This window comes from Lepus europaeus, chromosome 4 (assembly GCF_033115175.1).
Source record: "Lepus europaeus isolate LE1 chromosome 4, mLepTim1.pri, whole genome shotgun sequence".
In the NCBI taxonomy this organism is placed as follows: domain Eukaryota; kingdom Metazoa; phylum Chordata; class Mammalia; order Lagomorpha; family Leporidae; genus Lepus; species Lepus europaeus.
In genome coordinates, this window is record NC_084830.1 from 16,339,509 (window position 1) to 16,358,922 (window position 19,414).

Here is a 19,414-nt window from a genome sequence, read left to right on the forward strand (position 1 = left end):
ACTAAGTAAAGATTTCATCAGTTTGCACCCACACAGAAACACAAAGTGTAAAAATACTGTTTCAGTACTAGTTATAGCATTACTTCACATTGGACAACACATTAAGGACAGATCCCACATGAGAAGTAAGTACACAGTGACTCCTGTTGTTGACTTAGCAATTTGACACTCTTGTTTATGGCGTCAGTAATCTCCCTAGGCTCTTGTCTTGAGTTGCCGAGGCTATGGAAGCCTTTTAAGTTCGCAGACTTCGATCTTATTCCGACAGGGTCATAGTGAAAGTGGAAGTTCTCTCCTCCCTTCAGAGAAAGGTACCTCCTTCTTTGATGGCTCTGTTCTTTCCACTGGGATCTCACTCGCAGAGATCTTTCATTTAGGTCTTCTTCTTCTTCTTCTTCTTTTTTTTTCCAGAGTGTCTTGGCTTTCCATGAGGCTGAATATTTGTTGAACCAAGAGAAATTTCCAAACCACATTTTGCAAGGCAGTTTAATTTTCAAACCAATAAATTTGGATGGATTGATCTACAGGAACATAGATTTTCACAGAATTAAACACTCTACTCATCTCTTGTTTTGCTTTTATTTATATCACCTAGGGAAATTTTGTCTGTCTTGCCTTTGCAGACTTTCCTTTTAAAGTGTGCATTGACCAGCATTTTCTGTTGCCTGAACACTGCCTACGGATAGGCAGGCTTCCCCTGCTTTTCTCTTCCAAGAAGAAGGGAATAACTTCCTTCATGTATTCATTTTGGCTTATTTAAGAACTTTGCTTCTTTAAGAATTGATTTTTTTCCTGTCACATACTTAAATATGCAGAGAGAACTTAAATTGCTTAGTTACAAGATGTTATCAAGAAGCTTATACTTAAGAAGAAAAAAAATGGATAAAAGACATAACTCCATGTCATGAAAGTACCTGCAAAGTGACAAGGTGCCTATGAGAGAAATAACGAATCCAGCCTGCCCATTGTCATCCTGTCCCTGCCTCAGGGCCTTTGTACCTACTGTTTCCTTGATCTGAAACACTTTTCCTCAAACCTGGTCATGGCTTGGTCTGGAGCTTCAGTTTTCTGCCCAAATTGCCCCTTGAGCAAAGTCTTCCTCTACTACCCTGGCTCTCCCTTATTGTCTTTAGTGACATTGCGTTACATCACATCGCACATTTAGTTATTTATCGACTGTATGACCATTGGAAATGAAACTCCAAAAGTCCAGAACCTTCTGTCCTGTGCACCATGATGTTCCAACACCTCAGTCTGTGATTTCTGAGTATTACGTGCTGACCTGGATGAGTACATGAACGGGGAGTGACAGGCGAACACTTCCTGTAGGAGGTAGACCATTGTTTGAACAATTGAGAGCAGGCATAGGTAATGAGAACAAAGCAAACAAGTAGGGAGAACAGGAGCCTGGGAACAGAAGCCTGGAGGGCTGAGGAGCAGAGAGTGCTGCCCAAATGGCACAGAATTTGGTGTAGCCGAAACCGGAGGTGAGATGGTGATGGGAGAGGGGCAGAGTCCACCGCATCCAGCCATGCAAACCCAGGTAAGAAGAGAACTGCTAAGGGTTGGGGAGCAGGAGGTTCTGAAAGCACTCAGTCGGCAGCGGTGGAGGGCAGAATCTTCCCATTGTCCCAACCTTATTCTGGATTTTTCTTTGAATCGCAAACTCTAACCCACTTCTGTTGGCTTTCCTCTAGACTTGGGTCTTTCCAGTTTTTTTAAAATTATGACCCATGATAAGAAATATCTTGAATATGATGTCCCTCACGTAGATAGGTCCATAGATGATAAAAAGGTAGATGGAAATAGTAGAAAGGGGACGCAGGAAATCAAAGTGACCGCAGCTTTCCCGCCCCCCCCACCCCTCCTGCAATGCTGGACCCCAGGGATGCACAGCCCTGCTCACCACTCACGCACACCACACACACACACTCACACACAGCACACACACACTCACACACACACTCACACAAGAAGTTATTCCTGAATCACTAGTTTAATATCATCTCCATTTATTATCGTAATATCACTCACCATCAGGCATGTGCGATCCATGACTGTGTAAGTGCTTATAATGGAATAAATCGCTTTTCTACATACCTCCCCCTATCAAAAAAAAGGAGATACTTAATGTTTCTACCTTATGCAATGCACCCTTCCCACCACCCCTACCCTTCCCTTTCCCTTCCTTCCTTTCCATTTTTGTGTGCTAGTTGTTCTCATTAAATTATTTTACCACCCATCACTTTCAAACAGACAAGAACTGGGTCATGATGTAAATATTTTTTTGTTTGTTTGTTTTTAAAGCTGAGGATTACATTTTTTAAAAAGCTGAGCAGGACTCGTCTACAGCTTAAAGCTCAGGCCAAGACATTTCTGCATCAGAGAGGATACCACAGGCAAATGGCCCTTGACCCAGAGATCACTCAGACCCCATGCTGGGGGAATTCTGTGATGAAGAACGGGGAGGCCAGTTAATGGTCCTTGCCCTCAGCAGCCAATGCTTAAGGAGTCGCCTGCCTTCTGACCATGTGCTCCTGAGCATGCCAACAGCAGTTGTATTTCAAAGCATCGTTGTATTAGATGAATTCTTAAAATGACCTGGATTCCAGGCAAGGAACCCCAGGGGAAGTGTGTGAATTTGTTGTAAGGATCATTGTGGCTGATATCAGTCGTCCTAGCAAAAGGCATTCAGCAGACGTGGACTTATCTGGTGTGGTTAGGGTTTGCCTGGCTTATGGGTTGTTGATGTTAATTTGCAGAAGGAAAGATAGATATTTTTTATATAAATGTTTCCCCAGAGCTACCAGAAGCTCTCCAGATCCTGAGTGAGGGAGGGAGGGAGAAGGCAGTGTGCCGAGGAGAAAGAACACAGAATTGTGCCTTAGAAGACATGGAGTTAACTGAAACTTCTTTTGTGACCACAACCCAGTTATTTAACCTCCTTCTATTGTTTCCTTACAATTGAAACAGGTGTAACAATACCCTCCCTTGATTCTACAGAGACATTTTAGTGATGAAAAACAACAATGTGTGTGAAGTGCTTTACAATGCTCTAAACCCTTATGTAAGTGCCAACAGTTTCTGATGAGGATGAACAGCGATGATAAATGCCATCCAAGCAATAGTAAAATTATCATCTTACAGATGATGAGAGCCACAAGTTGTGAAGCCAGAATTCAGTCCCAGGCCATTCTGGTTTTAATGTCCTTTTTCTTTTAAAATGTATTTTATTTATTTGAAAGACAAAGTTACAGAGAGAGGTAGAGACAGAGGTCTTCCATCTGCTGGCTCACTCCTCAATTGGTTGCAAGGGCTGGAGCTGTGCCCATCTGAAGCCAGGAGCTTCCTCCAGGTCTCCCACATGGGTGCAGGGGCCCAAGGACTTGGGCCATCTTTTACTGCTATCCCAGGCCACAGCAGAGAGCTGAACAGGAAGAGGAGCAGCTGGGACTAGAACCTGAGCCCATAGGGGATGCCACTCCTTCAGGCCAGGGCTTTAATTCGCTGCGCCACAGTGCCGGCCCCTTTAATGCCCTTCTCGTGAACTGTAGTATGGCAGATTCCAGAGTGGGCATGAGCATCAATGCACTGTGCTGCTTGTTGGAACAGCAGTGCGGCCTGTCAGCACTCACCATAGCTGTGACAGGGAACACATCCCTCACACATAAATATTCTCACATATCCTCCCCTTCCCATTTCTTTTTGGAGCTCTTAAATTATTTCTGTGATTGTTTTATTATTAAAATTATTTTGTCACATTGGCTAGCTCACTGTAGCTTTTGGAGTAGCAATAAACAAGCTAAGTCTGGACTGGATTCAGGAATAAAATTTGTTTAGGCTGAAAAATATATAACTGAATGATTACTTCGTTCATTTTCAAATATAGGTACAAGGGTCAACAAGAAGCCACACAGAGAGGTTTGCATTCCTGTTGTACCAGCAATGAATAGATTTGAACCCTGAGATTGGTGTCGTGCCTGGTTGAGTCACATCTGACTTAATTTGGAGCAAACCCATTTGGAGTTAACCTGCCTTTTCTGTTATGGGTTAGCTTGACTCCAGCAAGACAATCATAGATTTGTAATCCAGGGTGCCTACATGTATTATACATATGCCCAGGACAAATTAATGTATTCATGTTGTAAGGTTACCATGAGGAAGCTTGCCAGACTAGGTAGCTTACACAATATATGATTATTTTCTTACTATTCTGGATGAAGGTCAAGATATTTGCACATTTGATTTTTTTGAGAGTCTCTCTCCATGACTTGGAGACTGCTCTTTTCTGTTTCTTTACGTGGTCTCTTTGGGTCCCTATCCTACTCTTCTCATGAAGATGCAAGTCATAATGCAGTAGGGCCTGCCCACCCAGGTCACCTGAGTGACCTCATTTAATCTTTATTTTTTTTTTGAAAGGCAGAGTGGACAGTGAGAGAGAGAGAGAGACAGAGAGAAAGGTCTTCCTTTTGCTGTTGGTTCACCCTCCATAATTAGCTCTTTAAGGGCCATATTTCCAAACAGAGTTCACATTGTAAGGTGCTTCCATCTTCGTATCCCCCAGTCCTACGCAGCCAGAAACCTAGTGTATGTCTGTACTATTTTGTTTATCTGAACACTGACATGAATGGAAACAGGCAATATGTCGTCTTTCATGATTGGCTTCTTTCGCTTGACATAATACTGTCAAGGCTTATTCATGTCATAGGATGGGTTAACACTTTATTTCTTTGCATGCCAAAGAATATTTCATGTTATGAGTACACCAAAATGTTTATTGATTCTTCAGTTCACTCTTCAATTGATGGAGTTTTGCAACTTTTTTTTTCTATCTCTTGGCTCTTATAAATAATGTAGTTATACATATCTGTATATAGGTGTTTATGAGGACATATGCTTTTCTTAAAAGGATTTATTTATTTATTTATTTGAAAGGTAGAGTTACAGAGAGGCAAAAGCAGAGAGAGAGAGAGTGGAGAGAAAGAGAGAGAGGAAGAGAGAGAGAGAGAGAGGTCTTCCATCTACTGGTTTACTCCCCACATAGCTGCAATGGCCGAAGTCAGGAGCTTCTTCTAGATCTCCCATTGGCTGCAAGCACTTGGGCCATGTTCTACTGCTTTCCCAGGCCACAACAGAGAACTGGATCAGAAGTGGAGCAGTCGGTAGCTTTACCTGCTAGGCCACACTGTTGGCGTCAGACATATGTTTTTTTTTTTTTATTAAACTTTTATTTAATGAATATAAATTTCCAAAGTACAGCTTATGGGTTACAATGGCTTCCCCCCTCCCATAACTTCCCTCCCGCCCGCAACCCTCCCCTTTCCCGCTCCCTTTCCCCTTCCATTCATGTAAAGATCCATTTTCAATTCTCTTTGTATACAGAAGATCAGTTTAGTATATATTAGGTAAAGATTTCAACATTTTGCCCATATAGCAACATAAAGTGAAAAAACTACCATTGGGTTACTAATTATAGCATTAAATAGCAATGTACAGCACATTAAAGACAGAGATCCTACATAATTTTTTTTCAAATTAATTAATTTTCTATGCCATTTCCATTTTAACACCAGGTTTTTTTTTTTCATTTCCAATTCTCTTTATATACAGAAGATCACTTCAGTATATAATTAGTAAAGACCTCATCAGTTTGTGCCCACACAGAAACGCAAAGTATAAAAATACTGTTTCAGTACTAGTTATAGCATCACTTCGCTTTAGACGACACATTAGGGACAGATCCCATATGGGGTGTAAGTACACAGTGACTCCTGTTGCTGATTTAACAATTTGACACTCCTGTTCATGGCGTCAGTAATCTCCCTAGGCTCTAGTCATGAGTTGCCAGGGCTATGGAAGCCTTTAGAGTTCGCTGACTTTGATCTTATTCCGATAGGGTCATAGTCAAAGTGGAAGTTCTCTCCTCCCTTCGGAGAAGGGTACCTCCTTCTTTGATGGCCCCGTTCTTTCCACTGGGATCTCACTCACAGAGATCATTCATTTAGGTCTTTTTTTTTTTTTCCATGATATCTTGGCTTTCCATGCCTGCTATACTCTCATGGGCTCTTCCGCCATATGTTTTTGTTTATCTTGGATATATATTTAGACTTCTCTTGTTGCTTGTGATTTTGGTTGTGTATATGTGTGTCTATGTGTGATTGTTATATTTTTTAAAATTATTAATACATAGAGAAAAGATTTCATAAATTTCAGATATGATTCAAAGAATATCATGATACTTTGTTCCCTCCCTCCTCCTTCCTTTCTTTCTTTTATTTTTTTTAATGATAACATACTCTCAATAAGAATTCTTTGCCAAATTTGAGGTCAGGTAGATTTATCCCATACTTTCTTCTGAGCCTCACAGTTTTAATGGTTATATCTAGGTCTTTGATCCATTTTAGTTAATAGTTGTATACAATGTGAGGTCAGAGACCAACTTTACTCTTGCATGTATATTTCTGCTTGTCCCTTTTGTTTAAGACAATTTCCCATCAAATGATCTTGAACTCTTGTCATAAATTGGGCACCCATTGACACATGGGATCATTTCTGGTGTTTATCCATTGATCTATAAAGCCATCTTTAACCAAGACCATACTGTCCTGGTTACTGACCTTTGAAGTTAATTTTGGAAATGGAAACTGTGAGCCATTCTACTTTGTTCTGTTTCAAGATTACTTCGGTTTTTTAGGTTCTTTGAAATTTCTTACGAATTTTAGAATGACCTTGTTGATTTCTATAAAGAAATCATTCGGGATTCTGATAGGGATTATGTTGAAGCTGTAGTTTTTTTTAAGTAACGTTTTCATCTTAACAATATTAAGTCTTCTGGCCTATGAATATATGATATTTTTCCTATTTGATCTTATTTAATTTCTTTCAATAAAATTTTGTAGTTCCCAGGATGTGTGATTTCCAGCTCCTTTAAATGCATTTCTGAGTATTTATTCTTTTCAATGTTTATGTAAACAGAGTTGGTTCCTTATGGTCATTTTGGATTGTTCATTGTAATTGTGTAGACAGACAATTGACTTTTACTTATTAATTTTCCACCCTATAAAGTTTTTTAGTGAATTTTCTATGGTTTTCTAAACACAAGATAATGCCATTCACAAATACAATTTTTAAAAACTTTCTTCCTTTTTGGATGTCCATTTTTTCTTGACCATGTCCTTGCTAGAATTTCCAGTGCAATGTGGAATAGAGGTTGTTAAGAGTAGTCATTCTTATATATTTTTTCTGACATTGGGAGGTGATTACCTAGTTTTTCATTATCAAATATATGTTAGATGTGATTTTTTTTTTTACAAAATTCCTTTAAAGAGTTGAAGACATTCCCTTCTATTCCTAAGGAGTTGTTTGTTTGTTTTTATCATGAAAGAATGTTGGAAACGTACAAGTGATTTTTTTTTTTGTCTGTTGAGATGATCATTTGGCTTTTGGTTTATTTTTTATTTTGTTAACATGATATATAAACAGAGTTTTGGATACTAAGCCAACTTTGCTCATAAGGAAGGCTATAGCTTGAGATAAATTTAATTCAGTCCTGGTATATAAATGGTTTTCTTATCTTGCTAGATTTGGTTTGTTATTAATTGATTTTTGGATGTTAAAACAGCCTTGTATTCCTCAGATCAGCTTCATTTGGCCATGGTGTTTTTATTGTTTGAATTTGTGACAATTTAATTTGCTAATATTTTGATTGTTTACAACTATGTTAATGAGGGATACTGGTCTGGGATTTTCTTTTCTTGTAATGTATTTTGGTGTCATGGCAGTGCTGTTTTTTAAAATGAGTTGAAAAGTGTTATTTCCTCTTTCATTATTTTTTTTTAGAAAAATCTGTGTTGTATTAATATTATTATTTCTAAAATACACAATAGAATTAAAATTGAAGCTAACTGAGCCATAGGTGAGGATGTAACTCAGAATCCAACTTGTTTAATAGATTTAGATGGCTCCAGCAATCTAATTCTTTAATGAACTTTTATATTTTGTGCCTTTTGAAGAATTTTTCAGTTTGTTATCGAATTAATTGGCATGAAGTTGTTTAAAATATCTTCTTATTATCCTTTTCATGTCTATTGGAGGAGTACTAATTTTCCTTCTTTCATTCCTTATTGGCCATTTGTAGCTTTCTTTTCTACTGGATCAATCTGGTTGAAGGTTTATCAATTTTATTGATAAAGTCTGTAATAAGCAAGTAAGATAACACATGTGAGTGCATGTTACAATTCTTTTTTTAAAGATTTTATTTATTTAAATGCTATAACTAGTACTGAAACAGTATTTTTACACTTTGTGTTTCTGTGTGGGTGCAAACTGATGAAATCTTTACTTAGTATATACGATCTTCTGTATATAAAGATAATTGAAAATGAAAAAAAAAAACCTTGGTTTTAAATTGGAAATTGCATAGAAAATTAATCTATTTTAAAAAATATCATGTAGGATCTCTGTCCTTAATGTGCTGTACATTGTGATTTAATGCTATAACTAGTACTCCAACAGTATTTTTCACTTTATGTTGCTATGTGGGGGCAAACCGTTGAAATCTTTAATTAATATACACTAAACTGATCTTCTGTATATAAAGAGAATTGAAAATGAATCTTGATGTGAATGGAAGGGGAGAGGGAGCGGGAAAGGGGAGGGTTTTGGGTGGGGGGGGGGAGTTATGGAGGGGGAAGCCATTGTAATCCATAAGCTGTACTTTGGAAATTTATATTCATTAAATTAAAGTTTTAAAAAAAGATTTTATTTATTTATTTATTTGAGAGGTAGAGTTACAGACTGTGAGAGGGAGAGAGAGAGAGAAAGGTCTTCCTTCTGTTGGTTCACTCCCCCAAATGGCCACAATGGCCAGAGCTATGCCGATCCGAAGCCATGAGCCAGGAGCTTCTTCCTGGTCTCCTATGTGGGTGCAGGGACCCAAGCACTTGGGCCATCTTCTACTGCATTCCCAGGCCACAGCAGAGAGCTGGATTGGATGAGGAGCAGCCGGGACTAAACTGGTGCCCATACAGGATGCTGATGCTGCAGGCAGAGGATTAACCTACTGAGCCACGGCGCCAGCCCAACATGTTACAATTCTTAACAGTTTGTTTTTTAATCTGAGAATATTCTTCAAATAAACTATTATTGAAATAGAAAGGAAGACTAGTAAGAATTGATTTCAAAGCTGAACCACTGGCTATAACAATGATGAGGATTACAATTGTTTTGACAGTAAGACTTAATGCTTAGTATATTTTATTATATTTTTAATAAGGCTTTTATTTAATGAATACAAATATTTCATAGGTATAGATTTAGGGATATAGTGGTTCTTCCTTCTATACCCACCCTCCCAACCCCACTCCCATTTCACCTCCTATTCTCTGTCTCATCTCATTTTTCATTAAGATTCATTTTTAATTAATTTTATTTACAGAAGACCAACTCTATACTAAGTAAAGAGCTCAACAATTTGCAGCTCCCCCAAAGTATAAAGTACTGTTTGGGAACAAGTTTTACAGTTGATTCTCAAGGTACAACTCATTAAGGACAGAGGTCCTACATGGGGAATAAGTTCACAGTGATTCCTGTTGCTAATTTAACAATTAACACCCTTATTTTTGATGTCAGTGATCACCTGAGGCTCTTGTCATGAGCTGCCAGGGCTATGGAAGCCTTTTGAGTCCACATACTCTGTCAGTATTTAGGCAGGGCTGTAATCAAAGTGGAAGTTCTTGTCTCCTCCCTTTAGAGAACAATACCTCTTTCTTTGATGGCCCGTTTTTCCACTGGGATCTCACTCACAGATATCTTTCATTTAACTCATTTTTTGTCACAGTGTCTTGGCTTTCCATGCTTGAGAAACACTCATGGGCTTTTTAGCCATATCTGAATGCCTTAAGGGCTGATTCTGAGGTCAGAGTGTTGTTTAGGGCATTTGTCATTCTATGAATTTGCTGTGTGAACTGCTTCCCATGTTGGAACATTCTCTCCTTTTGAATTCTATGTTGTTATTACCAGACACTTGGTCTTATTTATGTGATCCTTTTGACACTTAATTCTATCTATACGATCAATTACACACTTAATATGATCACTTCAACACGTAAGATTGCACTAGTACCACCCAGCTTAATGGGAGTCCACGGAACATTTTTAGCTTTACCCTTAAGGATAAGTCTGTAAGAATGTGTGTACAGCTCCTCCCTCTCTTATTCCTACTCTTATTTTTTACTGGGATCTATTTGACATTGATTTAAAACACCTATGATTAATTCTATGTTAAGTAAAGATTTCAACCGATGGTATTAAGTAGAAAAAAGATAATAAAAATTAAACAATAGTCAAGACAAGAGCTGTTCAAGTCATTGCTTCTCATAGTGTTGATTTCACTTTGCAGGTTTCATTTTAGGTGAGTTCTTAGTACATTTTAATGTTTAGTATATTAATCCTTGTGGCTATAGTTGTTTATATGGATTATGTCACCAATAGTTTCATTTGATACTATAAATATAAAAATGGGACAATAATTACCCCAAACTTACATTAATTGGAAAAACTGCCTATGTTCATTTCCCCTGCTATATGTGTTTTACATTCACTCTTTTTAAAAAAGATTTATTTATTTGAAAGGAAGATTTACAGAGAGACAGAGGTGGAGAGAGAGAGAGACATAGCGAGAGAGGTCAGTCTTCCATCTGCTTCATTTACTCTTACTCTTTCTAGATTTTTTTTTTACTTTACAGGTAGGGTTTACAGACAGTGAGAGAGACAGAAAGGTCTTCCTTCCATTGGTTCACTCTCCAAATTGCCTCAACAGCTGGAGCTGTGCCGATTCGAAGCCAGGAGCCAGGAATTTCTTCCTGGTCTCCCATGCAGGTGCAGGGGCCCAAGCACTTGAACCATCCTCCACTGCCTTCCCAGGCCACATCAGAGAGCTAGAATGGAAGAGGAGCAACTGGGACTAGAACTCGGTGCCCATATGGAATGATGGCACTTCAGGCAGAGGATAAACCTACTGCGCCATGGTGCCAACCCCATCACTCTTACTCTTTCAACATGAAGGATACAGGCAGGGAACATATAATTTATTTTAAAATTTTATTTGATATTGAAACTTGGTAATTCCAAGATGAGAGAATAGGGAAAGGGTAGACTGCTCTAGGCTAGGAGAAAAATAGTAAAAAAAAAATTAAAATTAAAAAAAAAAAGTAGAGAAAGTGCATTTTCAGGGAAGAATTGGAAAGAAAACTTCAGTGGAGATTCTGCAGAAGGGAGATGCCATGAATCTGAGTGGAAGGTGCAGACGCACAGCACAGCAACGAGCACAGACACAACACATGACCCCAGCAGCCCAGAGCTGGAGAAAGTGTCAGCTTTGGAGCACAAGGCGAGATCAGACTGCAGTGGCCTATGCCACTGGTGTTATAACCAGAGGGAGAGCCTAGTGGACTACACTGTCTTTGAGCCTGACGTGGAGCCCTGAGGGGAAAAGGGTACCTGTTAACCTAGTGCAAAAAAGGGGGGGCACGATTCTTTTTCCCCATCCCCCCAACAGTGGCTCTCCACAACTGGCTGAGAGGGCAGGCGTCATTTTGTATATAAGTAGGTAGCAGCTGCAGTAGCTCGCTCTTATGCATGCCCAGCAATTGGCAGGACAGGATACCATTTTGTAAGCAGTCGCAGTCCCAATAGCTTGGGTGCACACGCCTGGCAATGGGTGGGGAGAAATAGCCATTCTGAAATTAATATTGGCTGGAGACCTGGAACTTGCCTGGAAAATGGTGGGGAAAAGGCACAATTGTGAAATGAATAGGGGTGTGGCTGGTGGCTCTTGTGCATGTGTGTGATCTAGGGATTTTACTAGGGAGAAAAATATGTATTCTCCACTTACTTTGAGTGTAGCCGTGAAGATTGACAGGGGGTTGGGCACCTATATGAGGTGCCCCCAACCTCTCAACATATCGAAGTCTCTGGGGATCAAACTGTCTAGGTGGAGCATCCACAGGAAGCTGTCTTTGGGAATGTCTCAGCATCTACATGGACAGGACAGGCAAGCAGGATGGATTGGATCCTCTACACCCCTAACTGTGGGAGCTCTCTGTGCTGAGACTAAGGGAACTCTGCATGAGAGGGCTCAGGGTGTAGCTGGATCTCTGTGCAATCACTGTATGGGGCTCCACACACTCAGAGCCCCCTGATTGCCTGGAGTGGGTCACTGCAGTGGGATCCATGTTAAGACTAAGGACTGCACAGATCCTTTGTGCATGTGGAAACATGAATAACTATTGCATCCAGTGAGAGTTAACACCTGGAAATTGATTTCCTTGGAAGAGAGGAGGTGAGCGTGTGATTATGCCAACAGAGGTGATCATATCCCCCTTTCTGTTAACAAGAGATCTATCACACCCAACTAGGGTGTAACCCTGACTAACCACCCAACTCTGAAGCACTGACCAGAGCTCCCTGGCTACACCCAGCATACACCTCTGGGCATTCATTAAAAGCCATCAGAGGAAACACCAACAAGCAACTCCACAAATGCCTAAAAATAAATGCAGAAAATCAAGAAGTAAGAAAAAGGAAGACAACATGACACTCCTCAAAGGAACACAACAACACTTCAGTATTAGAATGTTAAGATGAAGAGATTGATGAAATTCCTGAAAAGGAATTCAAAAGATTAATCATAGGATTACTAAGTAGCAATGAGAAGCAAATTCATGAATTAAAGAAATACACACACATCAATGAGAAAATTTCCTTTGATATTGAGATTTTGAAGATAAATCAAAATGAAATATTAAAAATGAAGAATTCAGTAGGTAAAATAAAAATACAGTAGAAAGTCTTAGCAATAGATTTGGTGAGGCAGAAGAAAGAATATCTGAGCTAGAAGACAAACCTTGGAAAATTTTTCAGAGCAAAAAAATAGAAGAAGAAATTAAAAAAATTAAAAACAGTGATGGAGATTTATGGTATGCTACTGAATGACCCAATATATGTGTCTTAGGAGCTCCTGAAGGTGTGGAAAGAGAAAATGGATTAGAAGGCCTATTCAATAAAATAATTACAGAAATTTCCCTAATCTGGAGAAAGAAAAGGATATTCAGGTACCTGAGGCACAAAGATTTCCTTATAGATTTGATCAGAAAAGACCTTTAAGAAGACACATTATAGGCAAACTTTCAACAGCAAAGCATAAAGAAATGGTTCTAAAATGAGCATGAGAGAAACACTAGATTACTTTCAGAGGATCTCCATTTAGACTCAGATCTGACTTCTCATTGACAGGCTGTGAGAGAATGGAGAGATATAGTCCAAGTCTTAAGCGAAAAAAAATATGTCAATTCAGAATATTACACCCTGCAAAACTCTCCTTTATGAATGAGGGTGAAATAAAGACATCCCATAACAAACAGAAATTGAAATAATTTATCACCACTTGTCCAGCCTTACAAAAGATGCTTAAGGATTGCTACACACAGAAACACAGAAAGATAGTCATCATTATGAAAGAATGTGAAGGCAGAAAATCTCCCAGTAAAAGTACAAAGGAAATCCAAAGTACACAATAGAAATATTCATGGAAAAAGCAGGACAGAGTCATTACTTGTCAATAGTAACCTTGAATGTAAGTGGTCTAAATTCTCCAGTTAAAAGATACAGACTCCCTGAATGGATTAAAACACAAGACCCGTGTATTTGCTGCCTACAAGAAATACACCTTGACAACAAAGATACGTGCAGACTGAAAGTGAAAGCATGGAAAAAAATTATTCCATGCTAACAGAAACAAACAAACAAAAAACAGGTGTAGCCATCCTAATATCAGACAAAATAGACTTTAACACAAAAACTCTTTGAAGAGACAAAGAAGGGCACTAAGTAATGATTAAGGAATCAATTCAACAGGAAGATGTGGCTGTAATAAATGTTATGCATCCAATGCCAGGGTGCCTATGTAAAAAATATTAATGAATCTAAATGGAGACATAGACTCCAATACAATAGTAATGGGAGACTTCATTCTACTTCCATCAATGGACAGATCAACTAGACATAAAATCAACAAAGAAACAACAGAACTAATCTATACTATGGACCAAATAGACCTAATTTATATCTATAGAAATTTTCATCCCACAGTTGCAGAATACATATTCTTTTCATCAGCACATGGACCTTTGTCTAGAATAGACCATATGCTAGGCCATAAAGCTAGTCTCAGCAAATTAAAAAAAAATCAAAATTATACCATGCATCTTCCCAGACCACAATGGAATCAAGCTGGAAATGAAAAACTCAAGAATCTCCAGGCATACAAAAACACGTGGAGACCTAAAGCATGCTCCTGAATGAACAGGGGGTTGTAGAAGAAATCAAAAGAGAAACCAAAAAATTCCTGGAAATGAATTAAGAGGACAATATATCATATCAAAACTTACAGAATACAGAAAAAACAGTGTTAAGAGGGAAGTTGATAGTAATTGGTTCCTATATCAAAAATCATAAAGGCACCAAATCAATGAGTTATCAATTCCTTGAAAAACAACAAAACAAACCCCAAATTAGTAGGAGGAAAGAAATAATTGAAAATAAAGAAGAAATAAACAAAATTGAAACAAAAAACTCCAAAGATCAGTGAAATGAAGAGCTTTTCTTTTGAAAACAAAATTGACACACCATTGGCCTAACTAATAAAAAGTGTAAGAAGACCCAAATCGATAGAATCAGATATGAAAAAGGAAATGTAACAACAGATATGATAGAAATAAAAGTAGCCATTAGGAATTACTGAAAGAGTTGTATGCCAACAAACTGGAAAACCTAGAAGAAATGTATAGATTCCTGGACACATGAAAGCTACCAAAATTGAGTCATGAAGACATAGAAAACCCAGACAAATAACCAAGATAGAGTTTGAATCAGTAATCATGACCCCGCCACCACCAAAAAAAAAAAAAAAAAAAAAAAGCACCAGACTGATAGCTTCCCTACTGATTTGTGCCAGACATTTAAAGAAGAACTAATTCCAATTTTTCTCAAGCTATTCAAAACAATTTAAAAGGAGGGAATCCTCCCAAACTCTTTCTATGAAGCATCATCTTAAACCCTAAATCAGAAAATGATGCAACATAGAAAGAAAACTACAGACTAATATTTCTGGTGAATATAGATGCAAAAATCCTCAGCAAAATACTAGCTAATTGAAGCCAACAGCACATCAGAAAGATCATTCACCCAGAACAAGTAGGATTCATCCATATTATGCAGGGATGCCTCAACTTTTGTGAATCAATAAATGTGACACATCATTTTAACAAACTGAAGAACACAAATGATACGATTATTTCAATAGATGCAGAGAATGGATTTGATAAAATACTACATTCTTTAATGTTGAAAACATTAAGCAAGTTGGGTATAGAAAGAACACTCCTCAATACAATCAAGACAATTTATGACAAACGCACAGCCACTATCTTATTAAATGGGGAAAAGTTGGAAGTATTCCCACTAAGATCCAGAACCAGGCAAGGTATCTAGACTCATCATTGCTATTCAATATAGTCCTGGATGTTTTAGCACCATTAGGCAAGAAAAAGAAATCAAGTAATCAAAAGGAATACAAATTGGGAAGGAAGAAGTCAAAGTGTCCCTATTTGCAGATTACATGATTCTTTAAATAGGGGAACCAAAGACTCCACTAAGTGACTATTGGAACTCATAAAAGAGTTTGGTAAAGTGGCAAGTTATGAAATTAGCCTACAAAAATCAATGACCTTTGTATACACAGACTACACAGACAATGACATGGGTGAGAAAGAACTTCTACAATAAATCCCATTCAAAATAGTTACAAAAATTAAGTACTGGGGCCAGCACTGTGGCTCAGGGGGTTAACGCCCTGGCCTGAAGTGCTGGCAGCTCATATGGGCACTAGTTCTTGTCCCAGATGCTCCACTTCTGATCCAGCTCTCTGTTATGGCCTGGGATAGCAGTAGAAGATGGCCTAAGTCCTTGGGCCCCTGCACCCACGTGGGAGACCTGGAAGAAGCTCCTGGCTCCTGACTGTTGGGTCTGTGCAGCCCCAGCCATTGTGGTCATCCAGGGAATGAACCATTGGATGGAAGACCTCTCTCTCTGTCTCTACCTCTCTCTGTTACTCTTTCAAATAAATAAAAATAAATCTTTAAAAAATTAAATACCTTGGAATAAATTTGCTCAAGGATGTCAAAGATCTCAACAATGAAAATTACAAAATATTAAAGAAAGAAATAGAAAAAGTCACGAAAAAACAGAAAAGATCTTCCATGTTCACAAATTGGAAGAATCAATATCATCAAAATGGGCATACTTCTGAAAGCAATCCCAATCAAAATATAAAGGACAGTCTTCTCAGATTTAGAAAAAAAATACTAAAATTCCTATGGAAAACAAGACACTGAATAGCTAAAGCAATATTATACAAGAAAAACAAGCCCCAGAGGCATCAGAATACAGATTTCAAGACATAATACAGGCCAGTTACAATCAAAACAACCTGGTACTGGAAAAAAAAAAAAAAGACATATAGACCAACAGGATAGAATAGAAACGCCAGAAATAAATCCATGCATCTACAACCAACTTATCTTTGACAAAGGAGCTAAATCAATCCCTGGAGCAAGAACAGCCTCTTTAACAATTGGTGCTGGGAAAACTGGATCTCCATGTGCAGAAGCATGAAACAAGAACCCTACCTTACACCTTACACCTTACACAAAAATACAGTCAAATGGATGAAAGACCTAAATCTGTGACTTGATACCATCAAATCACCAGAAAACATTAGGGAAACCCAGAAAGACATGTTCATGGGCAAAGACTTCTTGGAAAAGACCCCGGAGGCACAGGCAATCAAAGCCAAAATTGACAAATGGGATTACATTAATCTGAGAAGCTCCTGCACTGCGAAGGAAACATTCAGCAAAGTGAAGAGGCAACCAACAAGTGGGAGAAAATATTTGCAAACTATGCAACTGTATAAGACTTATTATCCTGGCTGGCGCCATGGCTTAACAGGCTAATCCTCTGCCTTGCGGCGCCGGCATACCGGGTTCTAGTCCCAGTTGGGGTGCCGGATTCTATCCCGGTTGCCCCTCTTCCAGGCCAGCTCTCTGCTATGGCCCGGGAAGGCAGTGGAGGATGGCCCAAGTCCTTGGGCCCTGCATCCGCATGGGAGACCAGGAGAAGCATCTGGCTCCTGGCTTTGGATCAGCGCGATGCGCTGGCCGCAGTGGCCATTGGAAGGTGAGCCAACGGCAAAAAGGAAGACCTTTCTCTCTGTCTCTCTCTCTCTCACTATCCACTCTGCCTATCAAAGAAAAAAAAAAGACTTATTATCCAGAATTTATGAAGAGCTCAAGAAATTCAACAACCAGAAAAACAAACAATCCAGTTAAGAAATGGGCAATGGACTTTAACAGGCATTTTTCTTTTTTTTTTTTAACTGTAAAAATAGAACTGTTTTATTAAACATATGAATGTACTTGTTTTGTACAAAACACAATCACTTTTCTTCCCCTCTGCCCCTCGAGGTCACTCCTCCAGAATCTCATGTTCACATGAGCCCACTTTTGGCAGCAGGAAAAGAAGGTGAAGGAAAGTGCAATTCTGAAAGTAGCACCACACACTCGATGGGAAATAAAACCAGGCCGGTGCTGCTGGGATTCTTGGCTGGTGCTCGGCGGCAGACCCTAGCCTTTTCCATCCCTCAACAGAAAATGCACCAAGAACAGGAAGTCCTGAGCGTTACTTAACACTACCAACTCTCTTGGCAACATCCTCTTCCAGCTCCATCTATCCTGAGGCTGTAACGAGCTTAACAATGATTCTTCAAGAAATCCTACCCTGGTTTATAACCCTGTCTATTGTCCTTCTCTCTTTGAGCATCAAAAAACAAAACAAAACAAAACAAAACAAAAACAAAAACAAAAACAAAAACCGAAGAGCACTGAGTTTCAGAAGGATGTCAGCTGACATTTTTTATAGATGAAACCTACAACCTAGAAGTCGCCTGACCAAACGTGCACAGCTGGAGACAACAGATTATAAAAATAAGTACAGCTGGAAAGTATCTCAGCTACCCAACTAGGCCCAGTTATTCTGCATCTGTAGATTTAAAATGATCATCATCTACTGTAGAACAGATGTGTCCCTCGTTGCTAAGAAAATCCACAGCTTGCTTGAACGAGGCCACAGTCATGTGATGGAGCTGGTTTTTAAGATCATGAATGTTTAATCCCTCAGGTCTTGGGCAGGCCTTAATCAAATTCAGCACCTGATTTTGGGCTGGAGTGAGGCCGTTTGCTGGCATGAAGCTGTTCCCGCTGAAGTTCTCCACTTCAGTCATTCCTGGATTGCTAAGAGATGCTCTCCCTGCTGAGGGCTGCTGTGTGACTTGTCCAGCATGATGTGTGCATGCACCACATCTAGAATGTGAGCGGTGAACTCGTTCATGTCCTCCAGGGGCATGATTTGAAAGGCCACCAGGCTCTTCTTGTTCTGGAAAGACCTCAGGTGACCAGCCACCTTCACGTATGTTTCTGGCGGAACCTAGTGTTTTCACCACTGGCGTCATCTGTGTGGACTCACTGACGAACGTCCATGGGTGCAGCTGTCATGTCATCTATTTTGTAAACAATGTTGGTTGGTGCCTTCTCTGCATGTCTGATTATCCCCACAATGATGACCTGTGAAATCTCAACATTCCCAATCTTGAACACTTCATCAACCAGAGTGGCAGAAAGCAGCTGGGATATAGTAGAGGGTACAATGTGCTGGGCTCGGGCTCTCAATTTCTTTTCAGCCTGAGAGGGCATGGGTGACTCAAAGCCACCCAAGGACTACATGTAGCCCCCAGCTCCCCTGTGGCTGGAGCTGCTAAAGGAATTATTCCACATCTTGGTCTCAACACCTTCAGGACAGAGGACCAGAAAGTTCCGGTCGAACAGGCTCGCAGAGCACCTCAGAACCGAGTTGTGGCGGCAGTGTGGTGTCTACTTTACTCTGGCGCCACAAACTTCTTCCTGCAAACGACGAAGCCAGTCACCTTCCAGCATGCTTCTCACTTCAGCCAATCAACACCCAAGGACCTTCGCTTTCTCCCATCATCTCAGGCCAGGCCTCGGTAAACGTGCACTACAGCCCAACCTACAGGCATTTTTCAAAAGAGGAAATCCAAATGGCCAAAAGACACATGAAAAAATACTCAGGATCACTAGCCATCAAGGAAATGCAAATCAAAACCACAAAGAGGTTTCACCTCACCCCAGTTAGAATGCCTTTCATACAGAAATCAACAAATAATAAATGCTGGCAAGGATGTTGGGGGAAAATGTACCCTAATCCACTATTAGTGGAAATGTAA

The 19,414-nt window shown here is 39.4% G+C and overlaps 1 pseudogene; it reads right to left on the reverse strand.

The window, feature by feature from the left end:
* Positions 1-18,145: 18,145 nt before the first annotated feature.
* LOC133758275 (replication protein A 32 kDa subunit-like) lies at positions 18,146-18,979 on the reverse strand (annotated as a pseudogene).
* Between the last annotated feature and the right edge of the window lie 435 nt (positions 18,980-19,414).